The following is a 20,180-nucleotide window of genomic DNA, read 5'->3' as shown; positions in this document are numbered from 1 at the left end:
CAGTGTGTGCTGCCTGTCTTCTTAGTCAAATAGTAGTCTGAAAAATCAGAACAAATTCTGATAATCCCAGTATCAGATGAAGGTAAGGGTCCAACAAACAAAACTAGCCACTATAGACCTCATTTCAGTCAGGAGAACTCTTTTCAAATATTTTACCATTTTAATGCAAAATGGTTATATCATTTAATTATATGGAGAAGGCTATGCTCAAAAGATGCTTCCTGGGTTTGTCAAGCAGCATGGGAGCGCATAGCTAGAAACCCCCATATGGAAAGATTATGACCAAGCACTGAATACAATAAACTTAGTTCAAAAGCAATTCTGACTTTTTTCTCAGAATTCTGACTTTTTTCTCACAAGCGAAAAAAAAAATTTGTCTCACATTTTTTCTTTTTTCAGTGGCCCTAATACTCTTCCGTATCTATGGCTTCAAAAAGAGAGAAAGGAAAAAAAGGAAGCTCCTGGAGGCATCTGCTCTGTTTGTCCTTCTTTCTTCCTGTAGTCACGTTGGCACGTGGCACCGTGCCAGCGGAAGGTAAACATTCAATGCCATTATACGTGCATTGTTAGAGAGAGAGGACAGCAGGTCAGTGTGGAATTATCCCAGCTTGTTAAAGTGGATTTGGACTGTGGTAAGTGTGAGTTGCAGCGAGTTGCTCAGCTCAGACAACGGGCAAAAGTTTTTTCCTACTCACTGTCCACCGCCATAGCCGTATTCTAGTACAGCAGTCATCCCTTCAGCTCGGAGGAGTGTTTGGTCTGTTGCTGTTGGACTTTCTGGGAAGGAGAGCAGCGGTCTGCAGAGTTCGGGGAGGTCTGAGTTGGAAGAAAATTTCCGTCGCCGAGGGTCCAATGGTCGTCTTGCATGCTGCCTGTCTGCCATCTACCTGCCATCAGCTCATCATCATCCCGCCCGCTTGTCCCGTCAGCATCGAAGTGCACTTCTTTGTATTCTTATTGCCTGAACTAGGACACTGTGAGTACCCACCTGTGTTTCTACAAGTTAAAGTGAATGGGATTCAGCTACATAAGGCCACTACGCTCGCCACCCTCAATCAGGCCTTCAACGTGTTTTCTTTTGTTATTTTATTGTCTTACAGCCAGCTTGTGTGGGAGTGTGTGAGGGCCCACAAGGTTATTTACCATTACTTAGAGTTACTACAAGAGCTCTTTAAGGTGTTCAGTAATATTCTTAGGTGAATATTAATCTTAAAGGTGTTAAATTTTGTTTAAGGTAAACATTAAGAGTTAAGGTAACTCACTCTCAGTGAAAAAATGAAAGCTTTTAACAGGTTAATTCATTAGGACATAGCGGTCTAGTGATTCCTTTTAAGTGTATGTCCCTTAAGTAAGGGTACATCACAGAAGGTATAAAGTAAACCTTTAATGTTCAGCTTTAAGAGACAGAGTAACACAGGTGTGTGCATAAATAAAGGAAAAAGGGTTAACTAACTTCATAAATTAAAGCTTATGAACCTAGGGCGCTACTGGACAAGCACCCGCGGCGCTACTATTGGGCCCGGGTAGGCCTGGGCCCACCCATTTTAGGCCCTCGCCCACCCATTTTGACCCGGGTCCATAGTAATTTCGGACACAGCATTAGTTTTCATTCTAGCTGTTCACCCAATAAGCAGCCTGAGGAAAGCTTTGAGTGAAAGCTTCTCAGCCAGTTAGAGGATTGTGCCCCACATGTGGACTCTTAAGCCTGCCCACAGGCTGCATCGTCACCAGCAAGTGATCCAATGAAATGAATGATACTGGTGTGCAAGCTTTTCAAGCAGCAAGCTCAACGAGACAGACACAGACGGTAACTTTAGCTATTAGCTAATATGAAACGTCTACATCGCAAAGCAAAGCAGTTTGTTTTTATTTAAATTCACTAAGAAATGTTCTGAGGAGTAGGAGGAGGAAACGCCTGCCATTTTAAGTAAAGTAAAGAATAAGGAGATACCATCCAGCTCAGCCGCCCTCTCCCCATCATGTCCTCGTAGCCACCCCCTCACACCAGCAAGGCAAGTAACAGGCTAATGTTATCGTTAATTTCTGGCTGTCTGTATGCTGAGTTTCTGTTAGCCGGCATTTGCCAGTCATTGGCCAGTAAAAATGGCAGAAGTCTGGAAGATAAAAATATAACCGGTCAAAATGTCAGGCAGAAAACATGCAAATGACCAGATAAGTAAGTAGTGAATACTTGCATATTATATTTTGTGTAACCTAGAAGATATGTTGCGAGAATGCGTTAATATAAACTAAAAGTTTCCTAATCTTGCTACACCTACGTCCTGCGGTGCTGGGGTTGTTTATCTCCTTAGACGGCAAGCACATGGCTAATTATGTATGCAAGATGACGTCAAAGCAAATCTATCTCTCTGCATGCTCAGTGCTGCTGGAGACTCTGCAGGAAAAGTTTGACCAGAGGTTTCTTGTAAAGCAGAATTTTAATGTAAGTGAGGATTTCCTGGTTAACCAATGGCTTAATATCATCAGCGGTATGGAGGGATTTTGAGTTAGTCATTGCTGCGAGTAATGAAGAGGCTGAATCAAAGGGTACTGTACAGCTGAGCATCGTAAACACCGATGCAACAGCAGAGAGAGAGAGGCCCACACTGGCTAATTAGCAGAAGTAGTCTTGGATAAGCCGTTAATGAGAGAAGGACTGGACCGGACTATCTGCTGTGGAGCTTTTGTCTTTTCAGGACAAGTCCAAATAAACCAGGATGGTTGGATTTCCAGCTTTAGCAGAGGTTACAGTTATATCATCATGAGGACTGATATTAGCAACTGATGGTAAGACTCATTTTTCATTTGAAATTAGAGTTTTAACACAGTGTCCAGTTAACAGAGCAGTGGGGAGTTATATCGTTGTTGTCGGTGGAGGATGGTATTTGGCTGTTGTAAGCTGCAAAGTTATAGCAGCGGCCAATGTGCTAACAGGCTAACGGTACTAGTGTAACTAACTGTTGTTTTCACTATGAGTTTAATGTGGGCGTATATTGTGTAACTGACTGCGTGTGTAAGGAAAAGCGCAGCCTTTATTTGATACTTTAAACCACTTACACAAAAAATAAGAGAAAGTCTTTGTGCAGTTGTTTCTAGGGTCTAATCATGTGTACATGTCTACCAGTCTGTAATAACAGGGTAATAATTACTCAGGTTTACTGTCGGCTTAGTTTCTACTGTCTCGGTTTTGGATCAGGTCTGGAAATAAAAATGTGTCCTCAGTCCTGTTTAGCCCAGACTTGTATGTATTGATGTATCACAGAATATCAGATTTATGCGTTTTGCTGCTGTTAATGCAACAAAATAATGTTAAAGCAAATGTCCGGTAGTTGTTCTAAATGGTTGGGATTCATAAGGTCTGCCGGTCATTTTGACCGGGGACAAAAACGTCTAGCGGAAATGCTGCTGTATGCACAATTTCTGGAGTGAAAATAATATTGGCAGTGGGCAGAGGCATGATAGCGTTATGATGTAGCTTATGTCTTTGTCCGCTTCAGCACCGAGCTGAGGACAGCGACACAAGAGCCACACAGGTAGGCTACTGAGTCGCTGTCCTCAGTACCGCAGAAAAGCACTGAAACGGAGAAGAAGGGGAACCCTTTTTTTTTTTTTGGCTTATTTTAACTGGCCCATCCAGTTTTCTGGAGGCCCACCCACAATCAAAATCCTGGCGCCGCTTGTGTGGACAAGGTACGGGAGTGCTACAAATAGATCATTTATAATCATATTTGTCTTTTTAGGAAGTTGCAGGCCTAATATTTTATTTGAGCCAGTCCGTAAAATCAGACAAAAGATTAAGGTATAAAGATTAAAGTATGTCTGATTAAGACGACAGTTATGAGCAGCTGACTAACGCTTTCGATCCAGTTATCTCTACTGCTGTCAGAGTCAGCAGGCAGCAGCAGACACCAGTTTCCACTGCAGTTATGGTGCATTTGCTTTATATGAAGACATTTTGGGGCTTTTTGAGGATTTGGACCTTAATGTTGGAGCCAGGAGTCTTCCACTTCTGTTTTAATCTTTTTTGATTCTCTCTTGCCCCCTTATTTACACCAAAATAACACATTAATAATAGAAAATAGTGTACATTTCATATTTGATGCACACCTTAACGGTCTATACCTTGAGGCCCCTTGGAGCAGCAGATCCCTGGAAATTGGCTACCCACTGGTAGAATCCTCTTTCGCAGGGGGAAAAATTCTTAATCAAAGTGTAAATATGTGGGAGTACTGGTCTAAACTAAATTCTGTTTTTAGTAACAGTTTGTCATTTGTCATTCTTCCAGCTTCTATCACCATGCCACAGATTGTTGGCTGAATAGCAGCACTTTTGTCTTTTAAACTGAATCACTGTAAACAGATCGACTCAGACAGCATGGTAGAAAGTAAACTTTACAAATCGAGTCACAAAACAACCCCCCAGTGTTTATAGAGTCAGTACACAGCTGCTTAGTTTTACTTTTGAAGATGATTAACGAAAGAGAACAGAAAGGGAAACTTTATTGTGATACAAAATGTGTTTTTGGTTTGGACTGTACACTTAATTGTTGCTTTCTCGTGAAATGATTGATCATCTTAGAAATGGGGGCAATAAATACTAATTAAATGAAACCATATGATCTTTTTGTAGAAGGAACTTGTTTTTTCTAGGAATGTCTAATCACCAACAGACATGGATGTGTCTTTTAAGCAGTTGTTGGAGACTTTGACTAAAAATGCTGGGAGCCAAACATTCATTCTTTATATTCTGAGTTTAAGCTTCTTCTTTCTGGCTGTTAGTTTTTTGCTCCTAAAGTTAACCACTTCCCAGCAAAGCTAACGCAAGATGACACACTTTAACTTTGGAAAGATGTTTTACATTTTATCTTTGGATCACTAAGACTCCTGTCTACTTGACAAATTTACATTTTTTGATTCTGCTTAATAAACCTTAAACCTTTGCTGGATGGTTGAAGTACAATTGCGGGTTGAGCTAGGGTGGTTTTTGACCTTGACCTCATACCTCCAAGGAATGAACATAAGCTCCAAGGACCTTGACTGACCTTTGACCCCCAACACCTTCATCATATTATTCTTGAGTCTGAATGAAAATTTGCTCAAAGTTGAAAACACTTTACTGAAGTGAAGTGTTATAGTACTTGAGAACGGTCTTTGTCTTGAGACCGGTCTCAAGACCATTTTAAATGTGTTGGTCTTGTCTTGGACTCAAGAGCATTTTTACTTGGTCTTGTCGCAATCTCGGACTGGCCGGACTCGAGATTTTCCATGAAGACCAGCGCTGATCTGCTATTCTTCAACTTCATTAATATGATAATAAGGAGAAGCACTTGCTAAAACATCAAATAGCTACAACTGCGATAACTCAGACATCAGTCCATCTTATTTCTATTCAGAAACTAAACACTTACTTTAGACCTGATTCACCTGACAAATCTAGATAAACATCTCATTTTCAGATATTTGATATAATTTCAGACTTGTCAGTGGCTTTTAAAGACATACAAACATTTATTTTTTTACAAGAAGTTAGTTGAACAAATTTGTTAAGATTTGAGATTTTTGCATGTTGTACTTTGAAAGAGTTGCTAACATCTTGTTTTAATCAGTCAGATTTATTAAAACGAAAAAAAAATTAAGAGAGAATGCTCTTTAACTGTTCAACCTTTTCATGTTTTTTCAAAATGGATTTTTATGGTCTTAGTCGTACAACACTAATGACGCTGCCTAGCCAATCCTATGAGTCGAAAAAAAACAATGCAAAATATGTTTTTACACTTACACTGCTTTTTAAATTTTTAAATGTTTGATAATTATATTTAATCATTAATTAAAACCATGTGAGAGGCTGACGGCAAGAAATTTTGATAGCACTTTATTCTAGAGGACCCAAATTACTTGTAATTTTATAGTGATATGTGGTAATTATCTAGTAATTTATTAAAAAGAAGGTGGGGATTACCTTGTATTAAGTTGGGATTTTACCAAGTAATAACGAAGAAGTATGGTATTTAAAAGGAAGTATTCAAGTCCAAATTGGAAAATTAGAAGATCTCCATCCCCTTCTGAGGCAAATGGTAAAGATTAACCAAAGTCATAACATTAAAAACATTATTGGGCAGACCTACCAAATACTCCAGGAAGATAAAAATGAAGATATCTGGGACATCAAGGGGAAATGGGAGAAGGAGTTGAGCACAGTTATATCTGAACAAGAGTGGAATCAGAGTTTTAAGGACATCTACCTCAACATTAAATCCCCATAGTGGCAGGAGTATGCATGGAAGATAAATATAAGGTACTTCAGGACACCATCAACTATCTCCAAGTACAGGAAATAAAGTTGGATGCTGGAGAGAGTGTGGGGAAAATAATGCAGATTATGTATATATATTCTTTACATGCAAAAAATTACAAATGTTTTGGTCAGATTTCTTTAGAGAAATTGAACAGATGTTAGGTAAAACAGGATGTCGGGAAAAACACATTTTACCAGGATTAAGTCCCAAAGGTCTCAGAAATGAATCATATCTTTTTTGGACCCTGAGAATAACAGCACTAAAGCAAATTACTAGAAATTGGGAGAAAAAAGAACCTTCAAATGTGAAAAAGTGGTAAGAAACTGTAGAGAACATATATAGCATGGAAAAATTAACTTACAAAATAAAAATGAAAGAAAAGTTGTTTGAAAAAAGATGGGCCCCCTTCAAACCAAAGGGGGAAATTGTTACCAAACTATGGGACAAATAAAAACATATGAAATGACACATATACATTTAATTGAACTGTGCTTAGCCCTTTACACGATGAAATAAAAAGCCTTTTTTAATATATGTTTATTATTTTATTTTATTATATTTTATTTTAGTTTATTTGTCTTTTTTTCCTTTCTCTCCATATAGGTCAGGGGAGGTATTGATCTATTTAAGTGCAAGGAAATGCATGAAGGGTGGACACATCTATCTGAATGGATGTCAAATTCATAACAGGGTTAACTTTAGATTTCTGCTAATCTGTGGACCCTTTTTTCTAGAAATGGACTTTTTAAAATTTTATTTTACTAATATGAGAATGTGTGTATGTATGCATGGGTATGTGTGCATGTATGTGTATATGGGCATGGATGTGTATGTGTATGTATGTATGTATGTCTATGTATATATGTCTATGTACATATATATACATATACATATATATGTATATGTGTGTATGTATATGTGTATGTGTATATATATATGTGTGTATATTTATGTATATTTGTATATATATTTATATATATATATACTTTTCCCCTCTTTTCCTTTTCTTTAATCTGTAGGGGTGAGGGTGAACAAGGGTTTAAATCATAAAATGGGAAAATGTGTCAATGTTTATATATGTGTGACAAAGAAATGTGCTTCTCTGTATCAACTTCTACTAGGGCTGGACAATTACGGCAAAAATAATAATCACGATTATTTTGATTGATATTGAAATCACGATTAATAAACATGATTATGCATTTATTTCAACATTTGAGTATTTATTGAACCACAACTTAAAAGAACAAAAATAAATTAGTAACAAGTTAAATAATAACAATATATTAAATAATAGCAATAAAAAACAATATATAAAAATAAATATCAAATCTACATGAACTCCTGTAAAACTTGCAAAATTTGCAACATGCAAAAAACACTAATGACACAGCCAAAAACACAACCCAAAAATACTCTTTGAAGCACACATTAATCGTTTTTCTTTGATTATAATGTTTTAATGATATGAGAAGCCAAAATTGAAATCACGATCAAAATTCAATTAATTGTCCAGCCCTAACTTCTACTTATTGACACAAGTATAAAAAAAAAAACAAAAAACAAAAGAAGGAAGTATTCACATCGTACTAATGTTTAAATTATCAAATAATTCCTTGTGATATTGATTCAGTTCTCTCAAATTCTCTCTCTCTAATTACATGGTATTTTACCCTAACCCTCCTCCCTAAAACCTAACCCTAAAAATTACTTGGAAGACACTCAGGTCGATTCCCTACCGAGCACCGACTCAACAGCTTTTACCCTAACTTACCCTAACTCCTAACCCTAAAAATTAATAAGTAATGTTCATGTCCGTTCCCTACCAAGCACTTTCCACTTTTTACCCATTTTGAACAAATATCACTGTTTTTGTCCCTTTTTGCAATTATTTATTTTCCCCTTAAAATTATTTCAGTTCCTGCTACTTTATTTTCTGGCATCCTAACATTTGTCTACATCAGTGGTTCTCAACTGGTCCGGCCTCAGGACCCACCAGCCTGTCTTACATACGTATTGTGACCCAAGTTTCCGAACAGTTTTCAACAACGCATGTTTAGTTAATTGAATATGTTGCAGTTTGGAGCACGATTGGACCAAAACACCTTATATAAAAAAGAAAAAGGGACATAACTGACAAATTTCATACTCTCTTTCCCTATCATTATGTGTCAATTGTTGCCAGTTTTCCAGAGAACTTGTGAAATTACTTCATAATCATGCGAAAAGCAATCATTTATTACAAGAACAGGAGATACATTAGTTGAACTATTGAACAAACATTTAAACTAACCCAATTTAACAGTAAAACTGAGTAAAATAAAAGGTGTTGATGCCTGTCCAATAAGGACTTCATGACTTTTGCCACCATTTTTTTTCCAGAAACCTAGTCAAGACCCACTGAAAACTGCTCTGCGACACACTTTTAGGTCCCGACACACCACTTGAGAACCACTGGTCTACATCATGGCATCTGACACAACTTTTCAAATGCTTTAGTCTGGTGTTTCTCAACCATTTTTTCATAGCCTTCTGTTTTCCCGCCTTATCCTGGGAAAACAGAAGAGCTATCACCGGCCAGGAGGCATAAAAACTTGTCATACAGAAAAATGTTTTCATTTTTTGGACTGTACACTTTATTGTTGCTTTCTTGTGAGATATTTAATCATTTTATAATTTGAACAACAGATGCTCGTTAAACAAAACCATGTGAGAAATTTGGAGCATGAAATTTTTCTCTCTAGGAACTGCTGATGACTAGCAGACATGGGCTTTTATTTCAGGCAGACAGTCACTTTGTTGGAAACGTTCCTGGATTAAAAATGCTGGGAACCAACAGCTTTACCATAATCTTTTTTACAGTCTTACTTCATGATTTCTGTTTGTTCTTGATCTGAATCCAGAGAACAAAGACTGCCTCTGTCAATGAAATGTAGAGCAACTTTTAGCTGTATGGAAAGTCAATTGCTTGGGGCTGTGTAGAAAGACTTCTAGGGGGCGCTGTGGAGCCATTTCTTTATGTACATACACAAAACCACAAGAGTACAACTTTTTTTTCCCTATGACTGAATTATCTGAAAACTTTGGTGAGTTTTGAAACATGTTGAGGCCCCCAAATAAGGAAGTATTGGAGAAAGCCCTGTCAAAACACCAAGGTATAGTGTTGTTTATGAGTGTGCCAACTGCTCGAGTCCTGAAAAATAAACAGTACTGTACTACTTTTGCCTCATGAAATTAGTGATGCATTCAGGAAAAAGAAAACAAATTTTTAAACCTCAAGGAAAAACGGCAGCACTGCGCAGGATTAAAATCCTCTGTCTAAAGCCTGAATTAGTGGAGTCACACATCTCTCATATATGGGCTGTTTCCAGGAAGTGATCTGTACAGTTTACCACAGTTTAGCACATTGGATCCTGACCTAACCAGTGTTTCCACAGCTGATGTCCATCTAGTCTCACTCATTGAGATGGGCAGTCCAACTTTTTTTTTTTTTTTGAGTTCTGAATCATGTGGCTCAGCTCAGTAATAAGTGCTGGTCTGGCTCCCAAACCTCTCTTTATTGGACAGAAAACTGGCACTCAAACAGGAGCTAGATACAGTGCTCTAGAGCCCTGCACAGGAATCTTTTCTTAATCCTGCTCCCACCCACGGCTAGTTACTGACCATTACAGCCAACTCCCACTCACACATGCAGCAGATATGTCCAATTCCATCCACATCCCGCACAGATGACAATCTGATCATCCACAAATAACATTTAGAGTAACAGCAAGTAGGGGTGTGTGGTGTATGAGGTAGACAGTATAAATGATATAAATTTGGCCTATGGTAGAGATTTGGACTCTACCGACCAATCATGATAATGCTTGTTGATGACGTCATTGTATCTGCCTCAGTGTGACGATAGCTTCAAGCACAGAGATCACGGAGCAGGAGGAGCTGGTTAAAAAAACGGTGCTATGTAAAGGTGGGCGATAAACTGGTAATAATACCGTCCACCTTTACGTGGAGAGAGTGAGTTGTGACACACAGCTCAGGCTGAGTCTAGTCAACAGCACGTTTAGCTCTAGCATTACGTGTAGCCGGGTAACTAACCGAATGTCAAGGACTCTTGCTGCTGTAACTAGGCACAGTTAGCAGGCAAAAACATGTGTTTTTTTCCTCTTAAAGTCTGACACCGCAACAAAGTCAGTGTGCCATCTCTGTCAGCCTGCCTGGGGCTGTAGCACAAGCTAAGTGCTGCTTTAGCTGCTCTCAGAGCCCAGTGCTGCAGCTCTTCCTCTTACAATGGCATAAACAACCATTTAAAAGTCTATTTTAACTTACGACTTTCTTTTCTAAGTCCACAGTGAGTCAAAGATCCAGGCTGCGATGTTAAATAAGGTCAGAAAAGCTGCTGTAAACTAGCCGTATTCTCCGGTACGGCAGCCAAAGCTAAGCTAACTCGATGCTAAACACAATTCTTCTGTCAAGCTCTTCAAAATAAAAGTCCACGGCTGTTATTTTTCTGAAACGCTTTTATTGTGAACGCCTTCACAAGGAAACGTGTTCAAGTCATTAGCAGCTTAACACACCTCATCAGGTTAGAGATGAAATGCGAAACTTGGAGTGCAGTTAGAAGTAAACCTAGAGGGACTTAAAAAAATAAAACATGTTTTCTTTGTTTCTATACTTAAAGATAAATTGAGTATGCCATCAAAGGCTTGTTTTAAAGGGAGGAAGGGGATTAATAACACTTGAATTTGGATTAAAAAGCATTGTCTCTTTTTAATTTTGTAATACCGTGATATAATACCGTTATCGTCAAAGGCAAGAAAAATACAGTGATATGATTTTCAGGCCTTATTGCCCAGGCCTAACAGCAAGTGTGTTTAACTGAAGACATATATGGCAATATCAAAGTGATCACTTAAGCCCCACCTTGACAAAGTTGTCCCCCTAAATAAAGCAAAACAACCACACTCACTTCATTGTCATGTGTAACCGTGCCACGTGGATAGCACTGGCGACTACAACTGACAACAGCAATTTCACTGTGATTCCTCAGTGAATGATTCTGACAGCAAAGTGTGAAACATCTCCTGTATAATCTTGAGCATGGAGAAGTGCTTTAAAGAGAGCTTACTTTAATCAAGGATCTTGGAGCAGGTGCATCATCACATCCAGGTGTGCCAAATACATTTCCTTGTTGTCGTTTTTTGACAGTCTGTCTCTTGCTCTCTCATTTAGAAAGAAAAATAAATCAGTGGACTGTCATTGTTGTGTTTGTGTTGTAAAGAACAGTAAAAAAAAACTTCTTCTCCAGTTTTTCAGTTTGAAGAAAACCCCTCAAAGTGATCTTGAGATATCGCGACTATAAGAATGGCCTTGATGGACAGACAACCGTCAAACACCATCTTTCCATCCCTGGCTATTGCCTGCATACAAACTGCTTCTCTGGATTTTCTAGGCTTTTTGGTAAGTAAAGAGTTTTAAAAATATCTTGAAAATGTGTCAAAGAAACTGTCATAAAGTGCACAGACTGTTAGGAGTCATAAAAAATACAAGCTAGAAGTGGATTTTCATTTTTCTCATACTTTAGTGTTGCATTCAAAGACTGCTCTAACAAACATGTAGACATGAAAACAAGCTGCTTTGTTATGTAAGTGTTCAGTTCATGTGCTCACATTGCGTTGGGAAATTTGGAAACTTGGCCCCTGTCCAAATGTGTGTTCTCAACCTCTGATAAGTTCAGAGGCCGTTCTTGAACACACCCTGAAACAAAAGACAGTGTGTTTGATTACACACACAGCGCCTGTTAGCAGCTGACAAACACGCAGAGAGAGAGAAAGAGAGCGGCAGGTTTGCCTCAGGCCGCAGGTTTACTGATAAAGTAGAAGAAGAAGAAGAAGAGAGGAAGGTCTGTGCTGATAATCCTAACAGCTGCTCAGACAGTTGAAGCTCTCTCTGTGTCACCATGAAGCCTCCCTCTGCTGCCAAATCCAAATCTCTCCCTGCAGCTCGCCTCTTCTCTCCAACGATACTGAGACATGTGGCTCTGATACAGCTCTGACTTCTAATGAAAACCAAGAATAACAGTCACTCTCTCTGTGCAGCAGTTTGTGGTTTTATTATTGAGTAATGTGAAAATTATGTAAAATCAATACTGCAGTCTGCTGCTGCCATCTAGTGGCCAACCATAGAAACTACACTTCACTCCACTTTCATACCAGAAAACCCTGACTAATGGATGTTGTTGGGTTTGTCTTTGCCATGCATTATTAAACCTAAGAGCAATCTTTTCCATGAGTAGCTTCTTGGAAGTTCATCCATACTAGATGTTAAAGGCTAATTCTTCATAATTTAAGGAAGGCTTTCCAATCACACATCATTTAAAATTCAAAATATAATCTTGTTTTATCTGACCAAATGTGTCTGTGTTTCTCATCATTCAACACACAGGATGGAAATTCTTTTATCAAGGGGCTCTGAATGAAAACAGTGACAAAGTATGAGGATTAGAGACCAGAGACCATAAGGTGTAATTACTAATCAGTAAATCAATGTTTTGGTTTCATTGATGTATTCCATGTGGTGAGGGAGAAAAGCTGTTAAAGGGGTCCTTCCATGTTAATGATGCTCACATCGTGAATGTTTCAATCCTGTTACAATTATAAGAAGCATATGAATTTAAAGGGATATTTCAGTATCTTTAAAGTTTGGTTGTATAAGGTACCTGGCAATAGTATTACCAATAATCTCCTGCGATATCAGAGAACATTGCACCTTTAAATATGGAAAGCTATGCTATAAAGTGTAGCGGAAGGGGACAGCAGCTATACGCATTACTTAGCAAGTTTTAGGTAAAAATGGGCCAAAAAACAGTGGTGACTTAATTGCGTAGTAGATAGAAAAATTTTGAAGTGTTTTATTTTACACCCAAAAAGCCTCTGTGCTTGGCACTATTTTGAAAGCTAGCTTTGGCTAAAAAAACTGAAACCAGTCACTTCCTATAACCATCAACAAGCTTCTTACACCTCTCAACTGGAATTTTGGACCACTCTTCTTTTGCAAACTGCTCCAGGTCTCTGAGATGTGAAGAGTGCCTTCTTGCAACAGCAATTTTGACATCTCTCTATAGGTGTTCAATGGGATTTAGATCCGGACTCATTGCTGGCCACTTCAGAACTCTACAGCCCTTTGTCTCCAACCATTTCGGCTTTTGAGGTATGTTTGGGGTCATTGTCCTGCTGGAACACTCATGACCTCTGATGCAGACCCACCTTTCTGACACTAGGCCCTACACTGCGGTCCAAAATCTTTTGATAGTCTCTAGATTTTATGATTCCTTGCACACAGTCAAGGCACACAGTGCCAGAGGCAGCAAAACATCTTTGAACCTCCACCATGTTTGACTGTAGGTACTGTGTTCTTTTCTTTGTAGGCCTCATTCAGTTTTCTGTAAACAGTAGAATGACCTGCTTTTCCAAAAAGCTCTACCTTAGTCTCATCCATCCACAAAATGTTCTCCCAGAGGGATTGAGGCTTACTCAGGTACATTTTTTCAAACTCCAGTCTGGCTTTTTTATGTGTCTTAGTCAGCAGTGGGCTTCTCCTTGGTCTCCTGCCATAGCACCTCATCTCATGCTGATGACGATGTATGGTCTGAGCTGACACATGTGGACCCTGAGTCTGCAGGACAGCCTGAATTTGTGTGGAAGTTGACTGAGGATGTTTATCCACTATTCCAACTATCCTGCATTTTTTTCTTTTGTCAGTTTTTTTCTTCCATCCATGTCCAGAGAGATTAGCCACAGTTCCATGGGTTATAAACTTCTTGATTATATTACACAGTGGACAAAGGAATTTCAAGATCTCTGGAGATGGTCTTGTAGCCTTGAGATTCATTGTATTTTTCCACAATTTTGCTTCTTAAGTCCTCAGACAATTCTCAGCCCTTCTTTCTCTTCTCCATGCTTGGTGTGACACACACAGGCACACTACACAAAAGTTGAGTCAACTTTTATACATTCTAACTGGCTTCAGGTGTGATTTCTATATTTCTAAATTTATGCCAATTTTTGCTTTTTCTTCTGCTTTTTGTGTTATTCCAATGCACATAAAGGAAATAAACACATGCATCCAAAAACAGTTGTAATTGCAACAATTTCCAGGAGAAATGGTGTATTTTCTGGAAAAATTTCAGGGATGCCAATACTCTCATCCATGACTGTATATGCTCTTCTGCCTCTGTGTAGCTGAACAGCTGTTTAGGTCTACAGGCTCTGTCAGAGGAAACAACAAGGGGACTTTACAACACTGACACTTCTTCAGGGCATTTCGAGGACAGCAGCTCACAGACGCCAGCAGTCTGCGTCACTCGCCATCCAGAGTTCCCTGCATTACTGAACATCTGTGTTTCATCGACCCTCTTGAATTTTCTGAAGATAAATTCAAGAAGCTGACCTGAACTGGAAGAGCTGAATCGAAATTTGTCAACCGAGCAAGTTTATGGCTGTCACTTTGTTCATCCATTGGCTGCTACTACACAAACTACAGTCGGCATGCTATGTTCATGAAAACAATGTGCCAGTTGTTGAAGCAGAAAACTGAGCTGAAATAACTAGTCTGTTATTGTTTTCTCTGATGAAGCCAACACACTCAAACTGTTGTTCAGATACAGTGAGGCTTTCTGGGTGGAAAATAAAACACTGCAAAAATGTTTTGATATAGTGTGCTAATGAGCCAGCAATTTAAAATTTTTTTTTTTTTTTACCTATTTGGACCTAAAACTTGCTAAAATCCATGGAGCAGCTATACTCATTAGCTACGCTGTATAGCTTAGCCTAGCCTAGCTTCCCCAAGCAATGTTTCAAGGAGCAATGCTGACTGAAATCACTAGAGGCCAATGGCACTACTAATGCCAAGTACTTTATACAACCCATCCTAAAAAATACCAAAATAACCTTTAACAAAACTGTAAATAACACAAGAGTGCCCTTTTTAAACCAATATAGACATTTGAGTGCAAAAATTCTACATACTGTGGGTCTGGCTGCACACCTTACATCTTTGATGACCACAATCCTAGACTGTTCATCTGAGACTAGGCAACATTTCATGAATTAAACAGAAAAAAAAAATCAGAGGTCTAATCTGGGATTAAAACATGTACAGTAGACCCTTTTTAGTAGTACTAACATTAATGGTGGCTTACTTTAGCTTTGTTAGATTTATAGTTACGCTGGTTTCGTAATTAACTTTACTACATAAGCCAATGTAGCTAAGTTAGCTTTAGCCATGTGAGTTCAGCCATGTGAGCTTTGCAAACATGGCTAAAGTTTACAAAGGTAGATAACATAACTACATTGCTTACATTGCCGCTTTTTATGCTTAGCTTAAGTTTCTTTAGCTATGTAGCTACATAAGCTACATAGCTCCTTTATCTATAGCCAAATAAACTTTAGCAATGTGAGCTTTGCAAACATGGCTAAAGTTAACATAGCTACATAAGTAGATAACATATCTATGTAACTTACATTGCTGCTTTTTGAGGTTAGTTTAAGTTTCATTAGCTATGTAGCTACATAAGCTACATAGCTCCTTTATCTATAGCCAAATAAGCTTTAGCAATGTGAGCTTTTGCAGACATAGAGAAAGCGAACTGAGCTACGTGGATAATGTAGATGTGTGTTTTACATAGCTGCTTTGTGAGCTTAGCTTTAGCTATGTTTGCTACATAGCTATGTTAGCGACTTAGCTTAGTTATCTACTTATCGACTTAGTTATCTATGTATGTTACATAGCCAATGGAGCGTTGGAATGTTTTAATGGAGGATGTTTTTTTCGTGTAACTTTAATGTTTACTTAGCTTTATTAAACATTTTGTAATCAGGTTTTGTGGGTCAGGTCTTTAACTTTTAACTTTCTGTATCCTGACCCTTACCTTAACCCTAAACAGAATTTTAATCCAAATTTATTTTGAAGGTTTTAGCGTGTATTTCCTTTCTGAGATATTCAGCATCTTAGATGAATGGTGGCTATGGGTGTGCCTGTCAGAGGTAAACAGTTGGCAGCCAGACTGTAACGGTAGCTGTAGTGTATACAATAATAAAATACTCTGATTAAGAAAGTATCCAGAATGATTTGAATTCACTTGAATTTTGTAAAAAAAATGTTAAATATCTACACTTGTTTCATTTTGTAAAAAAACATTATTAGAGACAGAGTCAAATAATTACATTTCAGTCATCAATAATTGATGGATTTTTTTTATTTAATTGTGATTGATCTCAGATTCAGTTGTGTTTTTAAAACGTAATTATTCTTACATTTTAATCCTTATTGACAATGAGAATGGATTCTTCCCATTGTGTTAACTTGTTAATCAAATGAAAGTCAGGTTTTTTGTAATATTGACTTTTAGATTATTTTGATGATTGCTGCACAGCTTCACCAGTGTGGTCAGAAACCATGACTTAGAGGTGCTTATTCGTTGTTTAATACTGTCATATAGGTAGACATATGCAGGACTGCATGTACAAAATGACTGACTGATGTTCAGACACAGCATCATCATTGGACATGCTGATATCTGTTATCTAATTGGCTTTCCAGCCAAGAATAAGAAGTACTTAATATTCTATAACTTTCCTGTTTTCTCAGTAATGGGCTGTGATCTTAAGTGTCAAAAGTCTCTGCAGGTTGATACACAAACCAAGTGAGCAGTCACCATTTGATTTGCTTTAGATATTTCTTTATTGGCTTTGCTGCATAATTAGTGGTTCTGTTTCCCCTAATTCCGCTCTGGTTTTCACCCAGTGATTTGTTAGAAAAAAAGAAAAAGACCAAAAAAAACGTTCAGTTGCTCCTCATGTAACTTGGTTTCCTATCCAGAAGGTGTTGGTAGTTCCTGAGGCTGGACCAGCTGAGCACCACTGCTCTGTTATCTGTCTATGTAGCTCTGTTTTCCCCCACTAGAGGGTGCTCCTGTGTCTCCTATCTCTGCCCCAGCCTTCCTCTGAAAATATGATATGGCTGATGATAAGACAGAGGTTTCCAGGCAGCTGTATTGTGTCGTGTCATTATCCTCTGGCTGTCTTTGTTTCCTGCTCTGCCCTCGCCATGACCCCTGCTGAGCGCTCAGATAGATCGTCCTCTGAAGCCTGTGAGCTCACACTCTTGCCTGCTGTCAGAGATAAGAAATCATACAGCACGGGGCCAACACCAACCTCCATCCATCTCTCATGAGAGCTGATGTTCTCAGCAAAAACAATCTGAAGAAAATCATTTAACTAGAGCTTCAGCCGCAGCATCTGTGGAGAGGACAGGAGCACCCAAAGATGAACAACATTGAGGTTTTTATTTCTGTTTGAAGCTGAGATGAAACGTTGACTTTTCTGTGTTTTGATGAACCTCCTCTCTCATGTTTTTCTGATAAATTCTCCTGTTTCTGCTGTGCTGCGTTCAGGAGCCCTTTCTCAGATCATGCTTTCTCCTCTGATTGCTCTCGCATTTTCACCCCCCCCCAAGAGACTCCAGAGGATCAAATTACATCGGCCAGAGCCTGATGAAACCATGGCACAAAGTCATCAATCAAACTTTCCCATGATTTCCCTCCATCATATCAGATGTGATTAAACCTGTGTGATGGAGGAAGAAGCAGAGCTGCAGGGAGATAACAGCAGGTGCTGCAACGACACATTTAACAGTTCTAGATGAGTTTTGAAACGGTTGAAGCTTCTGACAGCTTGAATCTATTTCCAACAGCCACCAGTGTCTTTAAATGGGTGGCTTTTTATGTTAACGGAGCAAAAACTTAGCATATTTGTCACTTTTAAATGTTTCAGATCATCAAACATGTTTTAATATTTGACAAAAATAACCTGAGCAAATACAAAATGCAGTTTTTAAATGAGTATTCCATTTAAAAAAAACATCCAAACCTACCTGACCTACAGTAAGAGCCATTATTCACAAATGGAGAAAACTTGGAACAGTGGTGAACCTTCCCAGGAGTGGCGGCCTACCAAAATTACTCCAGGAGTGCATCAATGACTCATCCAAGAGGTCACAAAAGAACCCAGAACAACATCTAAAGACCTGCAGGCCTCACTATGCATTTGTTTTTTTCATTTTAATTGGTGTCATTATTTTTTCAAAAGCATCTAAATGTCAGCGGGCATGAGAAAACAAGAAGAGATAAATTAAACCAAATGGTTGGCATCTTGTTCAAGCATGAACGAGCGTGGTGTGATGTTATTTTATGAAGTACATTAGTGTAAGGTGCATATAGTTAGTGTTGAAGAAATATATTTTGCAGTATTGCAACTACTTTTTACAATGTGGGGGTTAGGATGCTAAAATGGCATATATTGTCTCATACTTTGGGAACAGGCAAATAAACACATACTAATGTGAAGGAAATAATACAAGCAAATTTATTTTAACCACAGTAAAAGCATTGCTCATTAATACAGGAAAACTACAGTTCAAAAACACATTAACATGCATAGATATCCATAAAACAATGCAACTTTTTAATTTTTTTGGCTTGCCAACTAAGGGGGGCCCTGTGTAATTTTTTTCTCGGGGTCCAAAATCCCTAGCTACACACCTGAACTGGGTGGACTGGGGCTACTTTGCTGCATCAGGGCCTGGACGACTAGTTTTAATTGATGGAAACATGACTTCTGCTTTGTGCCAGAAAACCCTGAAGGAAAAAGGTCCGGCCATCAGTTCATAACCTCAAACTCAAGCACACTTGACAACCCACATCTATGGGCTACACATTCCCTTATTTCCTTTTCCATCCATAACGAGTTCCTTTATCTGTGGTTAAGTTTATGTCATAATCTTCAACCTACTCAAAGTTCCTTATTTTCTTTCAGAATTAAAGCAGGTCTGTAGCTAAACTTAAATTTATTATCCTTAGTTTAAGACAGTATGTTTGGCTGCTCTGGGACCCTCCTGCCCTTCTACAAGTCTACATGGAAGCACCAAGCCACAACAGAACATGTACTATTATAATTGCTTTTTTGTCTTCTGTATTTCAGTATTACAGGCATTACACTTTACTTACATGTTGCTGCATACACTTTGCACTCTAATATGACCTGTTGTAATAACCAAATATCTGCCAATAGAGGATCAATATATATATTTTTATTCTGTCAACACCAGGATTAGGACAATAAATCCCATGATTAGTGAGCTGAGGACTCCAGCCTCACGCATGCCTGCTCTACCAACTGGACTAAACAGAGGCCTGACTGTGTCCATCAAAGAGAAAAAATCTCTTTCATCCTATCATTTATGATTTGTATTTTTCAAATAAACCTGTAAATTCAACTGCATTTTAGGGATGATTTATTTATCTATTTTTCTTTGCAATGCTGCCATTGAAGTCCATGCAAAAAACAATAATAAAAGTTCAAATATAAAGAGCAGTTTCTCCTCTTGTAGGATCTCTGCTGCTGTCACCTGCACGGACAGGACTGTCTGTGTATCACAGTCAGTATCTCAACTGTAAAGATGTCCACTAAACCGTGAAAAGCCTCACTATATCCTCTTACATCAGCTCAATAATTATTTCTTTTCCTCCAGCTCAGTACCTGCAGCTCCTTTTCCTCCGTCAATCAATGGCAGTAAGAGCCCCCCTGGGTCCTGGGACACAGCGTGTATCGATCTGTGAGGAGTTTGTGTGAGGTAAACACGCTATCAACACACTAAAACACTCTATAGTGTCTCTATGATGGAGACGAGTCTAAAGCTTCATTCAGAACAAGGAATAAAGAAGCACGATGGAGTCCAGCTGATCATCTCTATGTGGATAAAGCGTCACTGATAAAATAGAGGTGAATACAAGGAACTAATGTAAGAATTAACAGTGGATTTTAGATGTTTT

The 20,180-nt window shown here is 38.5% G+C and overlaps 1 long non-coding RNA gene across 2 annotated transcripts; it reads left to right on the top strand.

Moving 5' to 3' along the window:
• Positions 1 to 567: 567 nt before the first annotated feature.
• LOC121524474 lies at positions 568 to 19,966 on the top strand. Of its 2 annotated transcripts, none has more exons than XR_005993120.1 (3): positions 568 to 976; positions 11,601 to 11,752; positions 19,880 to 19,966. It is a non-coding gene; the product is annotated as an uncharacterized LOC121524474 (long non-coding RNA). The 2 variants fall into 2 exon arrangements; XR_005993119.1 differs by lacking the exon at positions 19,880 to 19,966 and adding an exon at positions 14,533 to 14,637.
• Positions 19,967 to 20,180: the final 214 nt, after the last annotated feature.

This window comes from Cheilinus undulatus, linkage group 16 (genome assembly GCF_018320785.1).
Source record: "Cheilinus undulatus linkage group 16, ASM1832078v1, whole genome shotgun sequence".
Taxonomy (NCBI): Eukaryota; Metazoa; Chordata; class Actinopteri; order Labriformes; family Labridae; genus Cheilinus; species Cheilinus undulatus.
The sequence above is the reverse complement of the archived record's forward strand: the minus strand, read 5'-3'. Positions and strand labels throughout refer to the sequence as shown.